Here is a 21,056-nt window from a genome sequence, read left to right as displayed (position 1 = left end):
TTCTGTTTACCCAAAAACATTTCCATTACCAACCTCCAACAGAGGTCTTTCTCACCTATAGGATAGTCATTTGATATGCAGATTCTAGCCTGTTTCCCCATTGTACTGCTCTCCTACTCTTTGTTCTCCCTGACGACACCCTGCATACGAGAGCCTGTGCTTATATATGTCATCAGCTGAAAAATAAATTTGTCTCTTGTCCCATGGATGTGGGTCCCCATACAATGCATTCTGTGTGGTCTTATTTATTTCATTTTCATATTTCATATTCGTCCGCCTCGTGTATCCGCTTATTCCTAGTGAGAATTATCTAACCCACTAAGTTTTTGCTTAGGAACGCTAACATGTCTGCAGCAGCTGGTAGTTGTTTACAGACCACAGATGGCCAAATCACAGACCAAAGTGGTGTCCCGGAAACAACAACCTCCACCCACCCCCACCCCCTGATGTTTCTAAAACATAAAAGGGTCATGTTTATCTCCTTTGTATATCTTAGATGTGTTCCTTTTTTTCTTTTTTGGTTTTTAGGTTACACCTGGCAGTGCTCAGGGGTTACTCCTGGCTCTATGCTCAGAAATCACTCCTAGAAGGCTCAGGGGACCATATGGGATGCTAGGAATTGAACCACCGACCTTCTGCATGAGAGGCAAATGCCTTACCCCCATGCTATCTCTCCGGCCCCAGATGTATTCCTTTAACATCTATAACTCTTTTTGAATATTCTCTTATGCAGTGATAATTTTGCCCACTGTTTTTTGTTTGTTTGTTTGCTTGCTTTATTTCCTTTGAGATCTGTTCAATAAGCAATGCTGGTAGAAGAGTATCTCTGTATAGAATCCATGTTAGAACCAAGTTATGGGGAATGTTGGACTTGCTCCCTCAGCCCCCAGATGCATCAACAATACCTTGTGGCATTGTTTCTCTTTTGCATAGGCACATTAAAATGGGAAAATATTACATATGCAAACAAGTTCTTATCTAATAGCGATGGGAACACAAATTTTGTAATGCAGTTAGGCCTCATACCCTGAACATTGGCATAATGTCTTGGCTTAGGCCTCCGAAGAATGGGTATTGCCCATACAATGGATACCATCTATGGAAACAACCACAATTGTCTATAACATTAACAGGACACAAACCTCTACCAGAGAAGATCCTACCACTGCTCTGGCATTGACTTACTCCAAAGAGTGCTCTCAATACCCAGATGATGTAGCAACAACCTGCTTGCAGGGCAGGTCACTCTGCATCTAACGGTGAGGTGAAACTAGAGGATGCTCCACATCAGCCTAACTTCGAGGAAGGAAATGCAAAGAATCCAGAATCTTTAACTACAGGAACCTGACACCAACAACATCTAAAATTCAAAAAAGTTTCACAGGGACCATGGAGAATGACTCAGGGGTTAGACGGACTGGTATGCCTGGAGCCCAGAGTCGGTCTTATGCCAATAAACTTCTGAGGTGAGGCCTTCTTGTAATCAGGCCAAGGATTTTTTTTTTCCTGTTTTCCTCATATTTTGCTGGGCCTATGCAAACAACGGTGATTGCCACTTTCACATCTTTACTACTGTATTTTTTTTTTAACACTTACCCTTTAAGAAAGAAAAAAAGCTTACTGAACTTAAAAAAAAAAAAACTGTAGTAGAATGCCTGTCTCAAATACAGGCAGGGAATGGGAAGGAGGGAGGGAGGGCATTGGGGCTGGGAATGTTGCACTGGTGAAGGGATGGGTGTTCTGTTTGTGACTGAAACCCAACTATAATCATGTTTGTAATCATGGTGCTTAAATAAAAATAAAAATAAAAAAAAAAAAGAATTGGGCCCGGAGAGATAGCACAGTGATGTTTGCCTTGCAAGTAGCCAATCCAGGACCAAAGGTGGTTGGTTCGAATCCCGGTGTCCCATATGGTCCCCAGTGCCTGCCAGGAGCTATTTCTGAGCAGACAGCCAGGAGTAACCCATGAGTACCACCGGGTATAGCCCAAAAACAAAACAAAACAAAAACAAAACAAAACAAAAAAAAGAATTTCTAAAAAGAAAAAAAGAAATGGCTCTTGGCAGGCATGGGGGACCATATGGGATGCTGGGATTTGAACTGGGATCTGTCCTGTATTGGCTGCAATGCAAGGTAAACGCCTTACTGCTTTGCTATCGCTCTAGCCCCAGTCTTGCATTTTTGTACCCAAGTTTTTCAAATCCATATCAGGTTGTGTGAAGGAGGGAAGGATGAGGGGTGACTGGTGGCAAATTCCCCTTCCAAGTTCACTCCAGATTAAACTGAGGCACCCCACCCATCTGCAGGCCAATACCAAACAGAGGTTCGATAGGGCCCTAGGAAGTGCTCACATGTGCCAGTAAGGTTGGGGGATGTCCCTGACCACCACCCCATTCCTTCCCCCTTTAGAGCATGGGGAGGGGCTTTGGGTAGTAGAGTCTTAGGTTTCCTGGTAGCCTTCCTCCCCTAATCCACCCCCATGCCTCTGCAAGTATCTGATGCTCTCCTGAGCTCCAAGTGGCTCATCTATTCTTGCCCATTCTCACCTTACCAGGTTATAGAGAGAATAATGGGGAACTGTTTTGACCTTAAGAGAAATTTATGAGCGGCCAGAGAGATAGCATGGAGGTAAGGCATTTGCCTTTCATGCAGGACAGTGGTTCGAATCCCGGCATCCCAGATGGTCTCCCGTGCCTGCCAGGGGCAATTTCTGAGCATGGAGCCAGGAGTAACATCTGAGTGCTGCCAGGTGTGACCCAAAAACCAAAGAGAGAGAGAGAGAGAGAGAGAGAGAGAGAGAGAGAGAGAGAGAGAGAGAGAGAGAGAGAGAGAGAGAGAGAGAGAGAGAAATTTATGAGCTTGAAGCACCTATCCTTAGCCCATTGCCTGCCTCACCAAGGTAGTGTGACAACACAAATCCAAGACAGTATGGATGCGGGGAAGGAGAAATAGTACAGAGGGATGGGCACTGGCCTTGCATGCAGGGGATCCATTTTCAATCCCCTGCATCCCATATGGCACCCGAATAACACCAAGAGTGATTCCTGATGGCAGAACCAGCAGAAAGTTCCACCACCACCACCAAAAAAAAAAATTAAAATAAATAGTATGGATGTTGAGACTCCTGGAGGCCCTCAGGCCCTGGGGAAGAAGAAGGGAATGAGTATGGTTTAACTCCCACCCCTTCCCAAGCAATTCCCTGCCCAGTGAGGGTGCTGTAGGAGATCTGAGCCCTCTATTACACTCAGTCAATCCCTACCAGCATCTTCCATTAGGGGCCAGGACAATGTGGCCTTAGTGATCAGGATAAATAGACCCTTGAGAAGCTGGTTTAATAATACAGTGGGTAGGGCCCGGAGAGATAGCACAGCGGTGTTTGCCTTGCAAGCAGCCCATCCAGGACCAAAGGTAGTTGGTTCGAATCCCGGTGTCCCATATGGTCCCCCGTGCCTGCCAGGAGCTATTTCTGAGCAGACAGCCAGGAGTAACTCCTGAGCACAGCCGGGTGTGACCCAAAAACCAAAAAAAAAAAAAAAAAAAAAATACAGTGGGTAGAGCATTTGCCTTGCAGCAACCTTGCTAGGTCAATCCCCTGCATCCCATAAGGTCCCCTGAGTACCACCAGAAGTGAGTGCAGAGCCAGGAGTAATCCCTGAGCATTACAAGGTGTGCTCCCCAAAACTAACTAACTAACTAACTAACTAAATAAATAAATAAATGGACCCCTAAAGATATGTCTCTGGTTGCTACATGACAAGTGTCTGCTGAGTCCCTGAGGGCAAACCCTTTTGGGGGTCCTTGTGACACATCTACCTTCCTTCTCCAATCCTTCAAATACAAGAGGGAACATTGCTCTGTGCAGACACTGCTCAGAGTCTAGAGACAGAGCACGAAGAAGAGCAGGGCTAGGACACTCATCTTGGATGTTGCTGACCTGGGTTCGACTCACATCGAATAAGAGAACCCTGCCAAGAGTGATCCCAGAGAGCAGAGCTAGGAGTCAGCCCAGAGCACTGTGGTTCTCTGACACTGTTTAGACTCTAGTGGTTGAGCGCAGACAGGATGCGACAGGTCCAGCTGCCCTGCGTGCAGACCTGCACAGACTTTCCAGATGACGTGGCCACTAATCCTGCTCCTGTGTGCAGAGACCGGTCAGGTGCCTACAGAGGTTAGCTCAGACTTCAACACAGGGCTCACTCTCCTGAATGCTGGTCCCTGCAGCAGTAACCCGGAGGTCAAAGTATGTTAAGCCTCAGGTCAGTGCCGGCTCACATCCTGAAGAGGCTCAGGTTTGCAAGCACCTGGCCCCATGCACGTATTTCATATGCCTGCAGGCTGGTCTCGCCACAGGGTAGAAGGTAGAAGAAGGGAGGGTTCTCTGAGGTTGAGGGGAGCTGAGACTCGGCCACACCTGGTGGGGGTTGACATAGGGGACTTTATGGGGTGTCCGAAACTTAAGTGAGGTCAGTCACTGGCAAGGCAAGCACCCCATTCTCTACTATCTGTCTGGCCCTAGAAGGGAGCAGTTGGTACAAACCCCAAGGAGAGGGGAGGCTGAGGCCCATTCTAACATTCTAGATTGGAAACAGGTCAGCCTGTATGGTTGAACACACTCCAGGGGAAAGGGGGTAACTGATCTGGGAGTCCGATGGCGAGTCTCCCAGCAGGGAGTCTTAGATGTCCACAGCACAGGCGTGGGGCAGTTGGGTTCAGCTGTACCAGGGACAGGGAGATCTCAGCGTGCCTCTACTTTAGCTGAGTGCCTACTTTGTTTTCTCTCACCGAGCGCCCTTACCAAGAGGAGCCTTTGCCATTCATTTATAACATGGGGAGACAAGATGCCTCAACAATCCTGAACTGCACTCTCCCACGTGAGTCTGAAAAATGGGTGCCCCTATGCACCACCCCTTCTTGGCTAGTGGTTCTAAACAAGGATGCCTCTGCCCCCCTAGAGGGCATTAGCGGAATGAGAGTAGACACTTCGGGTTCTCAGAAATGACTAGAAAGCATCACTGAGGGGCCAGAACTGAGTGATAGCACAGCGGAAGGGCGTTTTGCCTTGCACACGGCTAACACAGGATGGACCCCGGTTCAAATTCCGGCATCCCATATGGTCCCCAGAGTATGCCAGGAGCGATTTCTAAGAGCAGAGCGAGGAGTAACCCCTGAGCACCACCGGGTGTGACTGAGAAAGAAAGAAAGAAAGAAAGAAAGAAAGAAAGGAAGGAAGGAAGGAAGGAAGGAGGAAGAAGGAAGGAAAGGAAGGAAGGAAGGAAGGGAAGGAAGGAAGGAAGGAAGGAAGGAAGGAAGGAAGAAGGAAGGAAGGAAGGAAGGAAGGAAGGAAGGAAGGAAGAAGAAGGAAGGAAGGAAGGAAGGAAGAAGGAAGGAAGAAAGAAAGAGAAGAAGAAAGGAAGGAAGAAGAAAGAAAGAAGAAAGAGAGAAAGAAAGAAGAAAGAAAGAAAGAAAGAAAAAGAAAGAAAGAAGAGAAAGAAAGAAAGAAAGAAGAAAGAAAGAAAGAAAGAAAGAACAAGAAAGAAAGAAAGAAGAAATGAAAAGAAAGATTCCATCCAGGAATCTATCTAATTCATCAATACTAAGTCTTTACTTAACACCTTATGAGTCTTTCCAGAGATGCAGCCATTAAAGCCTTTTTAGCTTAGAAGTCAGATATGGCTGTTCCTAGGGGCAGGGGAAGAAGAGCTCAAAGAGGCTACTGAGTGTACTGCATGCAGACCAGAGTTTGTTTCCTGGCGGGAGGTGGTTTCTTCAGTTCCACCAGGGACTTATACGAGTCAGGAGTATCCCTGAGCACCCAAAGAATGTGTCGAAAGGGTTTGCTTGAATAGATTGAAAGCATTGAGTTACTTCATTGGATTCTAGGGTCTAAATGGAGAGTATTAAGTTCTCTTAGGAAAGCACACTGTTTAATTTCTGAAGATAGGTGTGTCGTAGCTACATTAATTCTATAAGCATGTCATTAGAGGAAAATAACCTATACAACTAGCCCTAAGGGGATCAGGGTGATAACACAGCAGGTACTAGGCCTACCCGGGGGTTGGCCTAGGTTCAATCTCCGGCATCCTAGATTGTCCCCAGAGCCTGCTAGGAGCTATTTCTGAAAGCAGAGCCAGGAATAACCCCTGAGCGCAGCAGGCTGTGGCCCCCCAAACCAAAACCAAAAGCCAACCAACAAAAAAATATAAAACCCGGTTGAAGAATTTGCGCGGTTCCAGGCGCCCTCAACTGGCCACCATAGGAACTGCAATCAGTTTCTAGCCTAGCGGGCTCCAGGACCAGGGACAGCGCCCAAGATTGCTCCCAAACAGGAAATGCATCACATAACCTCATGCCCTCCTCCCTCCCACCAACTCCTTCACCCCATCCCGAGTGTGGAGGTGGCCCTTGTAGAACATGCCCTTTGTCTTTCTCGCCAGGCCCCACAATGGTACACCTGCACCCTACAATGGCAGCACCTGTGTCACCGCCCACTGTGTTCTTGCCACCCCCTCAACCCCGGAGCCCTGCCCTGCTCTCGTGAGAACTACACCCACATGCCATGTATAGAGACCTGTGATCTCTACAATAGCCTGGAAAAGCAGAGCATACAAGAGTGACAGCAGCTGTGACTGATGGATGGGAAAACGAAGACTTGCACACCAGCAGATGCAGTTCTCTGACGATCCTTCCCAGATCTCAGACCCACCCCCACCCCCATACATCCACCCACTCAGCTCATAGATACCAAGCCCTGTTCTCTGCACACCTTGCTCAGAGCTCCTAAGAACACTGTAAATTCGCTGCTATCATCAGCATGACATGCATGGAGCCCTGGGGATGAAGTGGCCTGCCTAGGGTCAGTGAAAATAGAAGTAGCTATAAAGGCATTCTAAGGTCTCAACTCTATTTCTTTTTAAATGGGAGATACATCTAACAGTGCTCAAGAGCTACTCTAGGCTTAGTGCTCATGGATCACTAGTGATAGTGCTCAGACGACTGTATGGTGCTGAAGATTGCATCTGGGCTACCTATATGGAAAATATGTGCCCAGCTCATTCAGCTACTTCTCAGGCCTCTCAGCTCCATTCTAAAGAGCTTTCAGGGAGGGGCCAGCATGGTGGCACTAGAGGTAAGGTGTGTCTGCCTTGCCAGCACTAGCCTAGGACGGACCACGGTTCGATCCCCCGGCATCCCATATGGTCCCCAAAGCCAGGAGCGACTTTTGAGCGCATAGCCAGGAGTAACCCCTGAGCGTTGCCGGGTGTGGCCCCCCCCCCAAAAAAAAAAAAAAAAGCTTTCAGGGACTTTCTTGGAGAGATGAAACTCCTTCAAGCAGCAAGACCTGGGCTGGGGTGAGAATTCAAAGGGCTGAGCTCATGCTTTGTATGCAGGAGTACTAGATCTGATTTCTGGCACATCATGGTTCCCTGAGCACTAGTAGGTACGATCCAAAAACCAGACAGCAAAGGTCATCCTGACAACCGGGGGCCCATAGGACTGACAATTGCAAGGAGTTCACTGGTCTCCCAAAGAAACTCTTATCGCCCCATTTTTTCAAATTTTGGTCCTACAAAGCACTTCCTCAAGGTACACAGAAGATGCTTGGTAAATTTTTATTGTTGGACTTCAGTCCTAAATGCATAAGCAGAGCCTGGATGCAGAGCAGGGCAGAGACAAAACATAGACATGAACACTGGATAGTGAAGACCTAGGCAGACTCCTGAATCGTGAACCTCTGAGCCTCGATTCTAAGTCAGGAAGAGGAAACGCAAGCTCTCAGCTCACCAGGTGATGATGGGCATTCAATGGGGGTGATGCGCATGGTGGATTTGGCATAGCCTGTGCCTGTCAAGAACTAGCACAGTGCTGGCCACCCTGACACTGCTAAGGAGGGTATGGCCAGAGACCAGATGCACCCACTGAGTCATTTCCCCATTTCCTATCCTACAAGGACCAAAACTCAAGTCTACCCTGTGGAAGAAGCGGGGTAGATCTCCAGCACAAGAGCAGGCACTGCATCTGTGTTTGTGTGTTGAATAAATGGTAACATACAAGAAGAAAGAGAAAACCAACTTTATTCCCAACATGTATGGAAGCAACATGGGCATGACGTATGAGGCAGGGGTTTAGGACTTGACTCCTTGTCTCTGTCACGAGCTGGTGTTGTTACTGGTTTTTTTTTTGTTTTTGTTTTTGGTTCTTTATTTGTTTGTTTGTTTGGGGGGCCACACTTGGAAATGCTCAGGGGATATTTCTGGCCTTATACTTGGGAATTACTCCTGGAGAACTCCAGGGACCATACGGGATCCTGAGGATCTAACCCAGGGTGGCTGTTAAGACAAGCACCCTCTTAATATCTGTCCTATCTCTTTAGCTCCAGACTGGGTCATTTTCATAGCTCCCTTGAAGCCTCTTCTCCATTTTTAGAAATGGTAGAGAGTACATTCTCTACCAGAATGGGCTAGAACACAGGTTTTGCTTGCCGGAGGCCTGGGTTCTATCCCTAGCACCCCATGGTCACTGAACACTATTTGGTATGGCCTCCAAACCCTGGCATACATAATACTCCATGTCACAAGTCAGCCCCTGAAGAGGTTGACTGATGGAGGGATGGAGGATGAGGTCTTTCCCCTCCAGCTCAAAGCACATGTCTGCCACCCTGTCCAGCTGATGGTTCTGAAGTGAAGTGGTGGGTAAACAGCTCGCAGACAGTCAGGCTTGTGGAAATATTAGCTTTATTTGGTGGACAAGACTGAAGTCCAAAGACTCAGCATAAGTTCCAGCCAAAAGCCCCTCGCCTTCCACAGACCCTTGTTTTTATCCCCCAGAATCAGGTACCACCCAAGGGTGGGGGCAGAACGCCAGGTCACACCTAGGGTAGGGCACAATCACCGATCAGGGTAGGGTCAGTAACATAATAATACCCTAAAATATTTACATACACAACTCCATAGGGCTGTTCTTAGCAGTCCTGGAAAGTGGGCTAATGCAGGCCTGCCTGAAATGTTGTTATAGGACACACACTGGTTAGTGCTGTCAAAGACTTGACTGCCACCTGCTCCATGTGGCAGTACCTAGCTCTTTTTTTTTTTTTTTTTTTTTTGGTTTTTTTTGGGGGCCACACCTGGCGGTGCTCAGGGGTTACTTCTGGCTATCTGCTCAGAAATAGCTCCTGGCAGGCATGGGGGACCATATGGGACACCGGGATTCGAACCAACCACCTTAGGTCCTAGATCGACTGCTTGCAAGGCAAACACCACTGTGCTATCTCTCCGGGCCCGGTACCTAGCTCTTTTGTGCCATCTGGGCTCTCCAAGGGTCCTGACTAATCTGATTTTCTGGGGGGCACCTGGCCCACATGGGCACAGAGGACAGACATCACTAGGCGATAGTCTGTCAAACTTGCTAGAGAGGTAGAGAGGGCTCCCCAAGCCCAAAAGGAAGGTGGCCTCACAGGTCCCAGACCCTTGCACACTGCTGAAGCTCGCCAGTTGCAGGAAGTGGAAATCATGGTACATGGGCTGAGCAATGGGTCAGAGGAAAGAAAGAGAGTTTTGTGATCCCAACTGTGAGCACCAAGGCACATTGCTGCTGCTTTCTGAACCTCCATTTCTTCAGCCCCAAAGCAAAGGGAGGAAAAAAACAACGAGCACTCCATGAGTTCCAGCAGCCCCTGGGGCTCCAACATGCATCAGAAGCACACCCCAGATGTGAGTGTCCTTTGTGAATTGCTACCATCGGGTGTAATCATCATAATTATAATCTGTAAAGCGAGGGGGTGGACCAGCTGATCTCCATGGGTCCTTCTCCAGCGCTGATGCCGAGGATTTCCCAGCTGGGTGTTCATGTAAACGGAGGAGGCTGTGAGAACCCCGGATCCCTGAGAGAAGGTCTCTGGGAACCTCCTGTCACTCTCTCTTTCTCCAGCGCAGTCCAGGGAGCTGATGGGGGGTGTAAGAAGAAGACGCTGGGGCCTCAGGACCACATTCCTAGATTCTGCATCCCCAGCTCCAGTTCCCACTGATTCAGTCCAGAACTGCCCTATTCACTAAGGCATAAGTTCTCTCTCTCTCTGCATACCCCTTTCCTTTCTTCTAATGCTGCATGCAGTAGCTCAGAAGAGGCTCAAAGTAGAGGCAGGAGGACAGAAAGATCAAACAGGAGATAGATTGCCTTGCACATGGCTGAACTGGATTCAATCCCTAGCACTCCATATGGTTCCCTGAGCACTGCCAGGAGTAATCCCTGGGCGCAAAGTCGGGAGGAAGTCCTGAGTACAGGCAGTATATCTCAAAAATAGAAGAGGCAAAGAACCCTTAATCATAATTGAAGCCCATGATCCTACAGCATGGGCTGACCTGGGTTTGATCCCAGGCATCCCATATGGTACCCTGAGTCTACCAAGAGTGATCCCTGAGCATAGAATCTTTTTTTTTGGGGGGGGGCCACACCCAGTGGTGCTCAGGGTTACTCCTGGCTGTCTGCTCAGAAATAGCTCCTGGCAGGCACTGGGGACCATATGGGACACTGGGATTTGAACCAACCACCTTTGGACCTGGATTGGCTGCTTGCAAGGCAAATGCCGCTGTGCTATCTCTCCGGGCCTGAGTCTTTTTTTTTGGAGGGGGGGCACATTCGGTGATGCTCAGGGATAACTCATAGCTATGCACTCAGAAATTGCTCCTGGCTTGGGAGAACATATAGGATGGCAGGGATCTAACTGAGGTCTGTCCTGGATCAGCCGCATGCAAGGCAAATGCTGTACTGCTGCGCTATCGCTCTGGCCTGAGCATAGAAGCAAGAGTAAGCACTGATCACTGTCTGGTGTGGCCCCAAACTAAAAATATATGCTCCAGGCCAAAGAGATAGATAGTACATCAGGCAAGATTGCAAGTGGCTCGCAAGCAGCTGACTTGGGTTCAATCTCCAGTACCTTATTTGGTTTCCCAAGCACCATCAGGCAGCAATAAAGGCTCTGAGTGGTTGAGTAGAGTTAGGAATAAGCTCTGAGCATAGCTGGGTGTGGCCCCAAATCAAAACAAAAGAAAAAACTTAGCTCCCAAGACTCAAGGGCTGGAACATGTGCCTTGCATGGTTAGAGGGTGTGTTTTTCATATAAAAGCTGGAATCAATCCCCGACATTTAATGCTGGCACCCCAGCACCACGACCATCCATAGCACTATTGGGTGTGTCCCCCCCTAACCAAAATAAAAACAAATCCCTTCCAAAATAAAGTCTCAGTCACACACAGTGACGTAGGGCAGGTTATTTAACCTCTCTGAGCCCTCGTGGGCCTGCGGTTAGCTGCTCTGTGCAAAGTGCCTGGCAAGGGGCTCTGCACCCTTCGCCCAGTACCCCCACCTACATTCAGTCTTGCAGACCCCTGGCTCTGCCTCCCTCACCCAAGTCCTCTGGCATCTGTGAGTCAGCTTGATCCTGTCAGAGAGAACTGAAGATGGGAGAAGGCTGATGTTTCTCAGGCCCTGGAAAGCACCATCTCTCTGGCTAGGGAGGGCAGAGCCCCTTCCTAGATAGGGGAGGCTCCCAGCCTTAAGGCTCTGTCCAATCTATTTCTGGGTCTGGGGGCCCTGCAGGTAGGAGCCCCCATGTATCTGGCAGGCAGAAAGGGGAATGATTAAGAGCTCATGGCCTGGACCCTAAAGCCCAAGACTTCAGTCCCAAGTTGGCTGCCAGGTAGAAATGAGGGCAGTGGGATCTCTCTGGGCCCTGAGTCAGAAAGACACATTGGAGGACAGGTTGGTCCCCCATGCCTGGGGTCTGGTTATAGTGGGAGTCAAATCTTGCAGCTAGTTGGGCACCTCATTCAGGAGAAGGGAGGAATGTGGTTGTCCAAGGAGGCAGGCCCTGATCTGCTGTGCAAATCCCAAGGTCACACTGTCACCTCCATCCCAGCTCCAACTCGGAACGCAGGGACCTTGCAGGCACCACTTGCAGGAGGTCCACGGAGCTGGGGAAGTGGGGCTTTCCCTTAAGGACTGGGGTCTAGCCCTGGGAGCAAGCCTCACTCCCAATTTCCACAGCAGCCTGGCTGTGTATGCATATGGTACCTGCAATTTTGAAAAGGTGGGGGAGGTTGTCAGCACCCTTGTCCTTTCCCTTCTCCCTCCAGCTGTTCAGGGGAGCCTGGGGTGCAAGTTGCTGCCAGGAACTGAGTCAAGCCTCCAGACACATCAGAGCTCACAGTGCCCCCTGAAAACACGGCGTGGACTATGGGGGAGGGAATATGCAGCCTGATGACTGTAGTACAAATGACAGTGCTCCCCTGCCCCGCAGTACTGGGCCCCCAGATCAGATGGAGTCAAAGCAATGGTCAGCAGGGCCAAAAGAAGAACAGGGGATGGGGCCGGGCAGTGGCTCTAGAGGTAAGGTGCCTGCCTTGCCTGCGCTAGCCTTGGACGGACCGCGGTTCGATCCCCCAGTGTCCCATATGGTCCCCCAAGCCAGGAGGGACTTCTGAGCGCATAGCCAGGAGTAACCCCTGAGCGTTACTGGGTGTGGCCCAAAAACCAAAAAAAAAACAAAAAAAAAAAACCCAAGAAGAACAGGGACAGGGTAAGGGTGCCTAACCAATGCCTCAACTCAGGGCAGGGCCAGGGGCAGGCTGCCTAGGTCACCAGGTCTGCTTAGAAGGCCCCTTCGAAGCTCCTCAGCACTGCACGGTTCCCTGAGCACTGCCAGGAGCATACCAGAGCTGGGAGGAGCAACTGAACACTACATGGTGTGATCCCCCCCGAAACCCAAAGAACAGAAAACATAACTCCAATTCTTCCCTCCACACTCCCATTGATGCCGAACCTCGTCCTGAGCCCACAGGCCTGCCCGCAATGCCTACACCACCAAACCTCTGCACTCTACTCTGCACTCTTCCTCTCACTCCTAATGTCGCAAAGGCACTCTGACCATTATCAAGATGCCAGTCAATGACTCCTGGAGGGAACCCCTTTCTCCAGTGAGAACAGCAGCACCAATGCCTTGGAAAGGGGAAGTGATGGGAGAAACTTGGAGTAGTCCGAACATGGAAGGAACAAAGTTGTTCTTGCAGTGCTGGGGTTGGAAGTCAGGGACGCTAACACTGAGCTACTGTTCAGCCGTAATGTATTTGCTTTCTGAAAAGAGCTTCTCCAGGGGCCAGAGAGATAGCATGAAGGTAAGGTATTCGCTTTTCATGCAGAAGGTCAGTGATTTGAATCCCGGTATTCCATATGGTCCCCTGAGCCTGCCAGGTGTGACTTCTGAGCATAGAGCCAGGAGTAACCCCTGAACGCTGCCGGGATGACCCAAAAACCAATAAATAAATAAATAAATAAATAAATAAATAAATAAATAAATAAATAAGGGGCCGGGAAGGTGGCGCTAGAGGTAAGGTGTCTACCTTGCAAGCGCTAGCATAGGACGGACCATGGTTCGATCCCCCTGCTTCCCATATGGTCCCCCCCAAGCCAGGGGCGATTTCTGAGCACATAGCCAGGAGTAACCCCTGAGCGTCAAACAGGTGTGGCCCCCCCCCAAAAAAAAATAGAAAAGAAGAAAAGAGCTTCTCCAGGAGTTGGAGAAGTAGTTCAGCAGTAGGGCATTTGCCTTGCATGCGGTCAACCCAGGAGGAACCCAGTTTGATTCCCTGCATCCCATATGGTTCCCCAGTCATCCTGCCTAGGACAATTTTTTTCTTTTAGGGAGGGTGGAGTGGGGGGAGATCACACCCGGCATTGCTCAGAAATGTTCCTGGAAGGCTCGGGGGACCATAAGGGATGCCTGGATTCGAACCACCATCCTTCTGCACGCAAGGCAAACGCCTTACCTCCATGCTATTTCTCCGGCCCCTGCCAGGAGCAATTTCTGAGTGCAGAGCCAGGAGTGACCCCTAAGAGTCGCTGGGTGTGGTCCAAAAACTAATCAATCAATAAATCGATAAATAAATAAAGTTTAAAGAAAAAAAGAAAAGAGCTTCCGAGTTGTCCGGAGTTGCCATTCTTCTGCACGCCAAGCCTTCCTTCTACACTGGGAGACAGCCCCCGCCTCCCAGTGTTGGCTTTGCACAAACAACATGCAGGTGTGCTTGATCCCTGAGGAGGTGGTGGCCACAGACTTGCCCAAAGTCACAGGGCAGAGACAGGATTCTTAGCCCACATCCCCTTGCTTTGCAACCAAGGCCCACAATGACCAGCTACTGTCCTGGGAACTGGCCTACATTCTTTCCCTCCATGCAAACTCAGATACATGGAATGATTCCCCCATATCTTTACAGATGAATAGCTTCATAAAGCAGGAGGATTATGTGATCAAATCAGATTTTAGGGAGTAGGCGCTCAAAGGTACATGTGCTTTGCCTGTGTGTGGCGGGGGTTCCATCCCCAAAACACTGTAGTCCCCTGAACACCATTAAGAGTGACCTTCCAGGTCTGCTAGCAGGGACCCTGAAACAAAGAATTTATGCTCGAGGCTTCTTTCAAAGAAAGGGGCCCGCTGGCAGCACATGTCAATGGGCTCTCTGAGACAGTCCCCCAGGCCTATCCACACCCTGGTCTGTCCAGGACTTGAAACATACCATAGGCTCAGTGAATGCTTTGTGCTTGCACACAGGGTTTTTGCTTTAGCTCCAGAATATGGCGGGACATTGTAAGTGCAGTGGGAAGAAAACTGAACCCCCTGCCTCCTTTCCCAGCCCTCTATATCACTACCTGGAAATGTCAGCCCCTATCGTTAAAATCAGCCAAATCAGAGTGGGTAGAAGGTGAGTAAAATACCCACAGGTGTTAACTCTGACCTCTACAGGTCCTTCTTTGTAGTTCCTGCCGACCTTGGTTTGATCTAATGTGTACTCAGAATCATTTTTTCTTTTCCTTCCTTCCTTCCTTCCTTCCTTCCTTCCTTCCTTCCTTCCTTCCTTCCTTCCTTCCTTCCTTCCTTCCTTCCTTCCTTCCTTCCTTCCTTCCTTCCTTCCTTCCTTCCTTCCTCCCTCCCTCCCTCCCTCCCTCCCTTCCTTCCTTCCTTCCTTCCTCCCTCCCTCCCTCCCTCCCTCCCTCCCTTCCTCCCTCCCTCCCTTCCTTCCTCCCTCCCTCCCTTCCTTCCTTCCTTCCTTCCTTCCTTTCTCCCTTCCTTCCTCCCTCCCTTCCTCCCTCCTCCCTCCCTCCCTCCCCCCCTCCCTCCCCCTCCCTCCCTCCCCACTCCCTCCCTCCCTCCCTCCTTCCTTCCTTCCTTCCTTCCTTCCTTCCTTCCTTCCTCCCTCCCTCCCTCTCTCCCCCCTCCCTCTCTCTCTTTTTTCTTTTTGGCTGGCTCTGCTCAGGACTTCCTCCTGGCTCTCCTTTTATAGATCACTTCTGTAGTGTCTCTAGGGGACCATATGGGGTGCCAAGAATTTAAACTTACATGCAAGGCATGTGTAAGGCAAGTGCCCCACCACGGAGCTATCTCTCTGACCCCAAGCATCCAGAATTTTGAGTTTCTAGGCCATCCTCAGCCAGGAGGTCTCTCTGGTCTGCTGCTGCCCAGCGTAGCCAAATGACCCTTTCTCATGGTCACAGGCTTGCTCCCTCACACTCCACACTCCTGAGCCAGGTTGAGCCACCACTAGTGCTGCAGACTGACCCAGACGGAGGAAACACTTACTAGCCACACTGTCTGCAAGAGGTAGACCGGGTCGGGACTCAGAACCAGACTTTGGCCAGCCAGGCAAGTTCCCAAGGGGAAAGGCAAAGTTCAGATCCAACTGCAGCCCCCTGCCAGTATGTCCTAGAAACCCTGATCTTGACCAGGAGTGACTCTCGGCAGCTGCGATGCCATCAGCTGTCCTCTTTGGGGCACAGCCAAGGGTCAGGGCCATCCTGGCAGTGCTTCTCTGCCAAGCAGAGGTGAACGGAAGGGAACGTGGAGGATTCCCTGGAAGGACAGAGCAGAAACCAGGACTTGGCAAGAGCTCCTGGCAGAAGTGGCACAGGAAAGGGAGCCCCGGGTGACCTGGAGCTGAGGCTGGGTGCTGTTCTGCCTTGGGAGGGGCAGGGACAGTAGTAGCAAAGGAGCCACCAGGGAGAGCAACCTGGCAGTGTATGTATAGGGCTGGGGGGAGGTGGGGTCCCTGAAAGGAAAACACCAGGCAAGGGTGAACCAGCTTGGGTCATGTGAAGCAAAAGAGGGAAGTGAGATTGCTGGGGGTTCTGGGAGTGCTTGTCCTTCTGTGGGGTGAGTTCCAGACCCACTTGCAGGAAGTTATGGAAAGCCTCTGGGTGGTGCCGAAGGGGGCTTGGGTGCATGGGGAGGAGGGGATGAAGTCTGGAAGCTCTTCACACAGACAAGCGCTACCAGTTGCATGTGATCACAGCCTTCAAACGAATCTCCCTGCAGGTACAATGGGCGGAGCTGAGTAGGGCTGCCGGGCTATGGCATGGATGTGTGCGCAAGTGCCTCGGTCTGGACTGCAAGTATTTGTGAATCAAACATTGTTTGCATTGGGTTGTGTGCTTGAGTATTAGTGCATATGTTAGCGTCAATGCGTATGTGCATTGAGTATCCATGAGTGTTAGTGTCTGTGTTTGTGCACATGAGTGTGTTGATGTGTAGTTAGGGTGAGTTAGTGTGTAAACATGCGTCCCTATGTGTAGCTGCTTAGCAGCTTGACAGGCAGGACAAAGCCTACCTAGAATGACAGGCATTGCGGAAGTCAGACCTGCCCTACGGATCCTCCCTGAGCATCTGGGCCTGGAAACCAACCCACAATGAGGGGACAATGCAAGAGTAGGATCCCGGGGCTCCTTGTAGACCCTGCATGAAAACATAAAGACATGCTGCATCTCTGCATTTCAAGTCTGGAGGGAGGATGCTCATCTTTTTTGCGAGTGGAGCAGATGAAGCCAGGAGAGGAGAGGCCATAAGCAGGCATCCTGAGAGGAGATGGCTTTGCTGAAGGATGGCTGAGGGCTGAGAAATGACTTGGGGTAAGGGGAGGGGGGCATGGAGGCTGTGGGTAGTGGCAACACCCAGAACAGAGGGGAGGAGGTCTGGAGTTTGACCCCTCAGGAAAGGTCAAAGCAGGGGCCGGAGGGATAACACAGAGAGGTAAAGCATTTGCCTTGCACATAGCCAACACAGAACGGACCCCAGTTCGAACCTCGGCATCCAATATGGTTCTGAGCGTAGAGCCACGAGTAATTCCTCGTAATTCCATGAGTAATTTCTGAGCGCCCCCAAAACAAACACAAACAAAAACAGAAAGCAGGACCCCAACTGGCCCCACCCAGTGCAGGTGCCCACAGCACCTTTGGGCAGCAGAGGGGTGCAGGCACTCGGGGTTACTCCATCTAGTTGCTGTCCCTGGACCCAGAGCCAGAAAAAGGATTTTGACTCGGTAGATGACTGCGACCTTGGAAGGGTGACTGGGCCCTCAGGCCTCAGTCTCCACATCTGTCCGGGCTGCTGTACCTGCGCAGATGCTCCTCCCACCTGAGGATTCCTCCTCAGAAAGCATCTCAGAGGCCCTAGAAAAATGGAGGGTCCCGGGTGGGGGGTCCAGTCTGCAGACCAACACCCCTCCACACTCCCCAATGCCCCAGCCCCTGCCATATCCACATCCTCCCAGAGGCTCTGCAGTCCCCCCCGTTAGCTGAAAACCACGGGGCTCCCCTTATCCTAGCAGATGCTTCTCAGGAAAGACGCAGTACTCCTTGGGGGTGTGGGGAGGACGCTGTAGGGCTGTAGGGGTGCTAGGAGGTTGGATCCCCCACCTCACACACCACCCCGCTTCCTTGGACAAGGGAATGTCGGTGCCCCTCACTCTCCCTCTTCTGTCCTGCTTCGCAGGCGTCAGCCTTCGACTTAAGAGATGGGGCGCGCCAGACGCAGACGCTGAGATGCCCAGCCGGCTGTTGGGGAGCCTGTCCTTGATTCCCGCCCAGAACTGCGTTGCGGGGTGACCCCCACAAGGACTCCCCGGTCACGCACGCACCCGCGATCGGATGCAACTCGCCGGCCAAGAAGGCGATGCCGAGTCTCCCTGATCCCCGCAGCGCAAGCGGTGCAAAGAAGGGGACCCCTGCACCACCACCCCCCCGAAATCATGGGTCTCTCCTTCCCCTCCAAGTCCTGCGGAGCTCGGGGAGGGGCCGAGGGGCGCCCGCGGCGTGACGCGCGCCAGCCAGCCTGGGCCCCGTGGCAGGCCGGGGCAAGGACATCGCTGCGCTCTGGTCCCCGGGAGCCCCCCAGTTCCCTCGTCCGCGCGCCCAAGCCTCGCCTCGCCTCCTCCAGGGGCCGGGCCTGGGCGAAGGAGGCTGGAACGTGCCGTGCCCACTTGTCCGCGTCCCCTCGGCTGAACCCTGGCACCCTCCCATCTTTCTCCTCCTCCAGGGCGCAGAAAACAGGACACCCCACTTACGCAGGGGGGGTTGGTGGCACCCCGGAATGGGGGGTCTTGGGGTGACAGTGAGCATTGCTCCGGCATCCAGCACCCCCTGGGTCTCCCCCCCCATCTATCTCCCTCCTGGCACACCCCGAACCCCACTTCTCCACCCTCCGGGCCGCACCCCGCGGCGGGCACCGACTCACCAGCCACCGGCGGGCCTGGCCGGGCGCTGCGGCTGCCTGCGGCTCAGCTCGGACCGACGCGGCTCTGCTCGCCGCCGCAGTTCGGGGAGGGGCGTCACGTGACGGCGCCCCAAGACGCCCCGCCTCCCGCACCCCCACTTTCCAGGTGCTCGGGCCGGCGCCGGGGTGCGCGGCTTCACTGCGGCAGGCCCGCGCGTCCAGGCGTGCTCGCTCTGGGGAGGCTGGGAGGTGGGACTGGCAACTTGTGAGGCTGGGAGGGGGGCGATTAAAAGGCACCCCCCCCGGGGGACACGCCCTGACCCTCGGGGTTCTTCGTGTCTGCAGGGGAGCGTGAGGGATCTCTTAAGGCTCTTGAGGGTCGATTGTGTGAAATCCGGTGCAGTCCTCTAAGCAGCGACTTTGGGGATAGGCTGGGGTTAGGGTGGGTGCTGGGAGGAGAGGGCAGTGTGGAAGGTTGGGGTGGTGGGGGTCAAGGTTAGACAGACCCAGGCGGGAGGGGCTGCAAAGATCATGAGGTCTAGGAGAGATAGATGGAGGTAAGGCGTTTGCCTTTGCATGCAAGTCGGTGGTTCGAATCCCAGCATCCCATATGGTCCCCTGAGCCTGCCAGGAGCGATTTCTGAGCGTAGAGCCAGGAGTAACTACTGAGCGCTGCCGAGTGTGACCCAACCCCCCCCCCCCAAAAAAAAGATCATGAGGTCTAGATTAGACTGTCCCCCCCTTTCCCCTTGGTCCCAAGGGCACAGGTAAGTGCGCCTCCCCACCTGTCCAGACCCACCACCCTAGTGTGAAACCCCGTGGTGGTGGGGATTCAACACACCTGTGCCTCACTTCCAAGGAGGGGGGGAACATACAGATGAAGCTGGAAAGCAGGGTGTGAAGAGCTGAGCTGAGGGGGGAAATGAAGGAGGGTGGGGCACCCCAGAATGTTCTTGCTGGTTGGGGGAATCGCTGAGACCACCACATCTTCTCTCCCCTGGACGATGAAGCCGCCACGAGAAGTGTGCTAGTCTCACCTCAAGAGTCACAGGGCTAGGTGCCTTCTGGTCAGTGCCCACAGGCACATTTCAGGTGAGGAGACTTGTGTCCGATCAGGCAGATTTATCAACACCTGCTATGTCCTTATCCAGTGACTCAGTTCCACCTCTCCTCAACTTTCACAGCCTCAAGGCCTGCTCATTAAGGAAACTACCCGGGGCCTTCAGCAACCCTTACATCACCCTACTGGTCACTAGAGACAGTTTTCACTCCCATGGGCTCTGGGACCAGTGTCAGGTTTCTCTATCAAGACTCAACCCAGGGGCTGGAGAGATAGCATGGAGGTAAAAGCATTTGCCTTGCATGCAGAAGGTTGGTGGTTCAAATCCCAGCATCCCATATAGTCCCCCAAGCCTGCCAGGAGTGATTTCTGAGCATAGAGCCAGGAATAACCCCTGAGCACGGCTGGGTGTGACCCAAAAGCCAAAAAAATAGACAAAACAAAACAAAAAAAGACTCAACCCAGGGAGCCAGAGCAATGTAATTGTGGTAAGGAACTTGCCTTGCAGGGGGCAGACCCAGGTTTCATCTGCAGCACCCACTATCATCTCCCAGCCAACGAACTTTGTAATCCCTGAGAGCAGTTAGGAGTAAACCCTGAGCACTGCTGGGTGTGCCTCTCCTCCCACCGAAGAAAATTCTCAGCTAACAGAACATACAGCATGTGGCCTACCTGGGTTTGATCTCCAGAATCTTGTATGGACTCCCCAAACCTTGCCGGGAGTAATCCCTGAGCAGAGTCAGGACTAAATCCTGAACACCAAGAGACTGGTTCCAGGAACCTGCTTTGCATGTAGGAGTCTTAGGTTCAATCCTTACACTGTGTGGTCCCCTGGACACAAAAACCCAAATAAATCACAGCCTAATCCTGTGATTAGAATGAAGGCAGCTCTGAAGGAACAGGTTCCTAATGCTGTGTGTCCAGACCCGAGTGCCTGCGTGCCCAGCAGAGCTTGGTTGGCCTTGCTGCTGCAGGGCCTCCACAGGCTGTTTGAGTGGTTCAGGTAAAACCAGGCAAGGAGGCACCAGGGCAGAGAGGGAAAACAATTGGGGTTCAGGTAGAGCCATCAGCATAAAGTCTGGATCCTATTCAGGGCACACCCAAGGGGGACTGCTGACTCAAAGCTGTATTTAAAAGAGACTGAACAAAACTAACCAAGGCATTTCGGGGGGAGGTGGCACAGGAGAGATTTTTTTTTTTTTTTTGGTTTTTGGGCCACACCCTGTGACGCTCAGGGGTTACTTCTGGCTATGCGCTCAGAAGTTGCTCCTGGCTTCTTGGGGGACCATATGGGACGCCGGGGGATCGAACCGCGGTCCGTCCTAGGCTAGCGCAGGCAAGGCAGGCACCTTACCTCCAGCGCCACCGCCCGGCCCCGAGAGATTTTTTTTAAGTGTTTAGTTTGTTCTAGGTGGATGGGAGGTGTCTCGTGAAAAAAATCTTATTTGGAGAAGGCCCTCTGAATGC

The 21,056-nt window shown here is 51.8% G+C and overlaps 1 protein-coding gene across 9 annotated transcripts in view; it reads right to left on the bottom strand.

Moving 5' to 3' along the window:
* Positions 1–18,608, bottom strand: part of RAP1GAP (RAP1 GTPase activating protein) — an 89,282-nt gene extending 70,674 nt beyond the window's left edge. For 8 of the 9 annotated variants that reach the window (XR_007494860.1, XR_007494863.1, XR_007494862.1 and 5 more), the window contains exon 1: positions 18,551–18,608. The gene's annotated coding sequence lies outside the window, so the exon portion shown is untranslated. The remainder of the gene's footprint in view (positions 1–18,550) is intronic. The other variant, XR_007494861.1, reaches the window with a different exon arrangement.
* Between the last annotated feature and the right edge of the window lie 2,448 nt (positions 18,609–21,056).

This window comes from Suncus etruscus, chromosome 4 (assembly GCF_024139225.1).
Source record: "Suncus etruscus isolate mSunEtr1 chromosome 4, mSunEtr1.pri.cur, whole genome shotgun sequence".
NCBI lineage: Eukaryota > Metazoa > Chordata > Mammalia > Eulipotyphla > Soricidae > Suncus > Suncus etruscus.
This window is presented reverse-complemented; position numbering and strand designations above follow the sequence as displayed.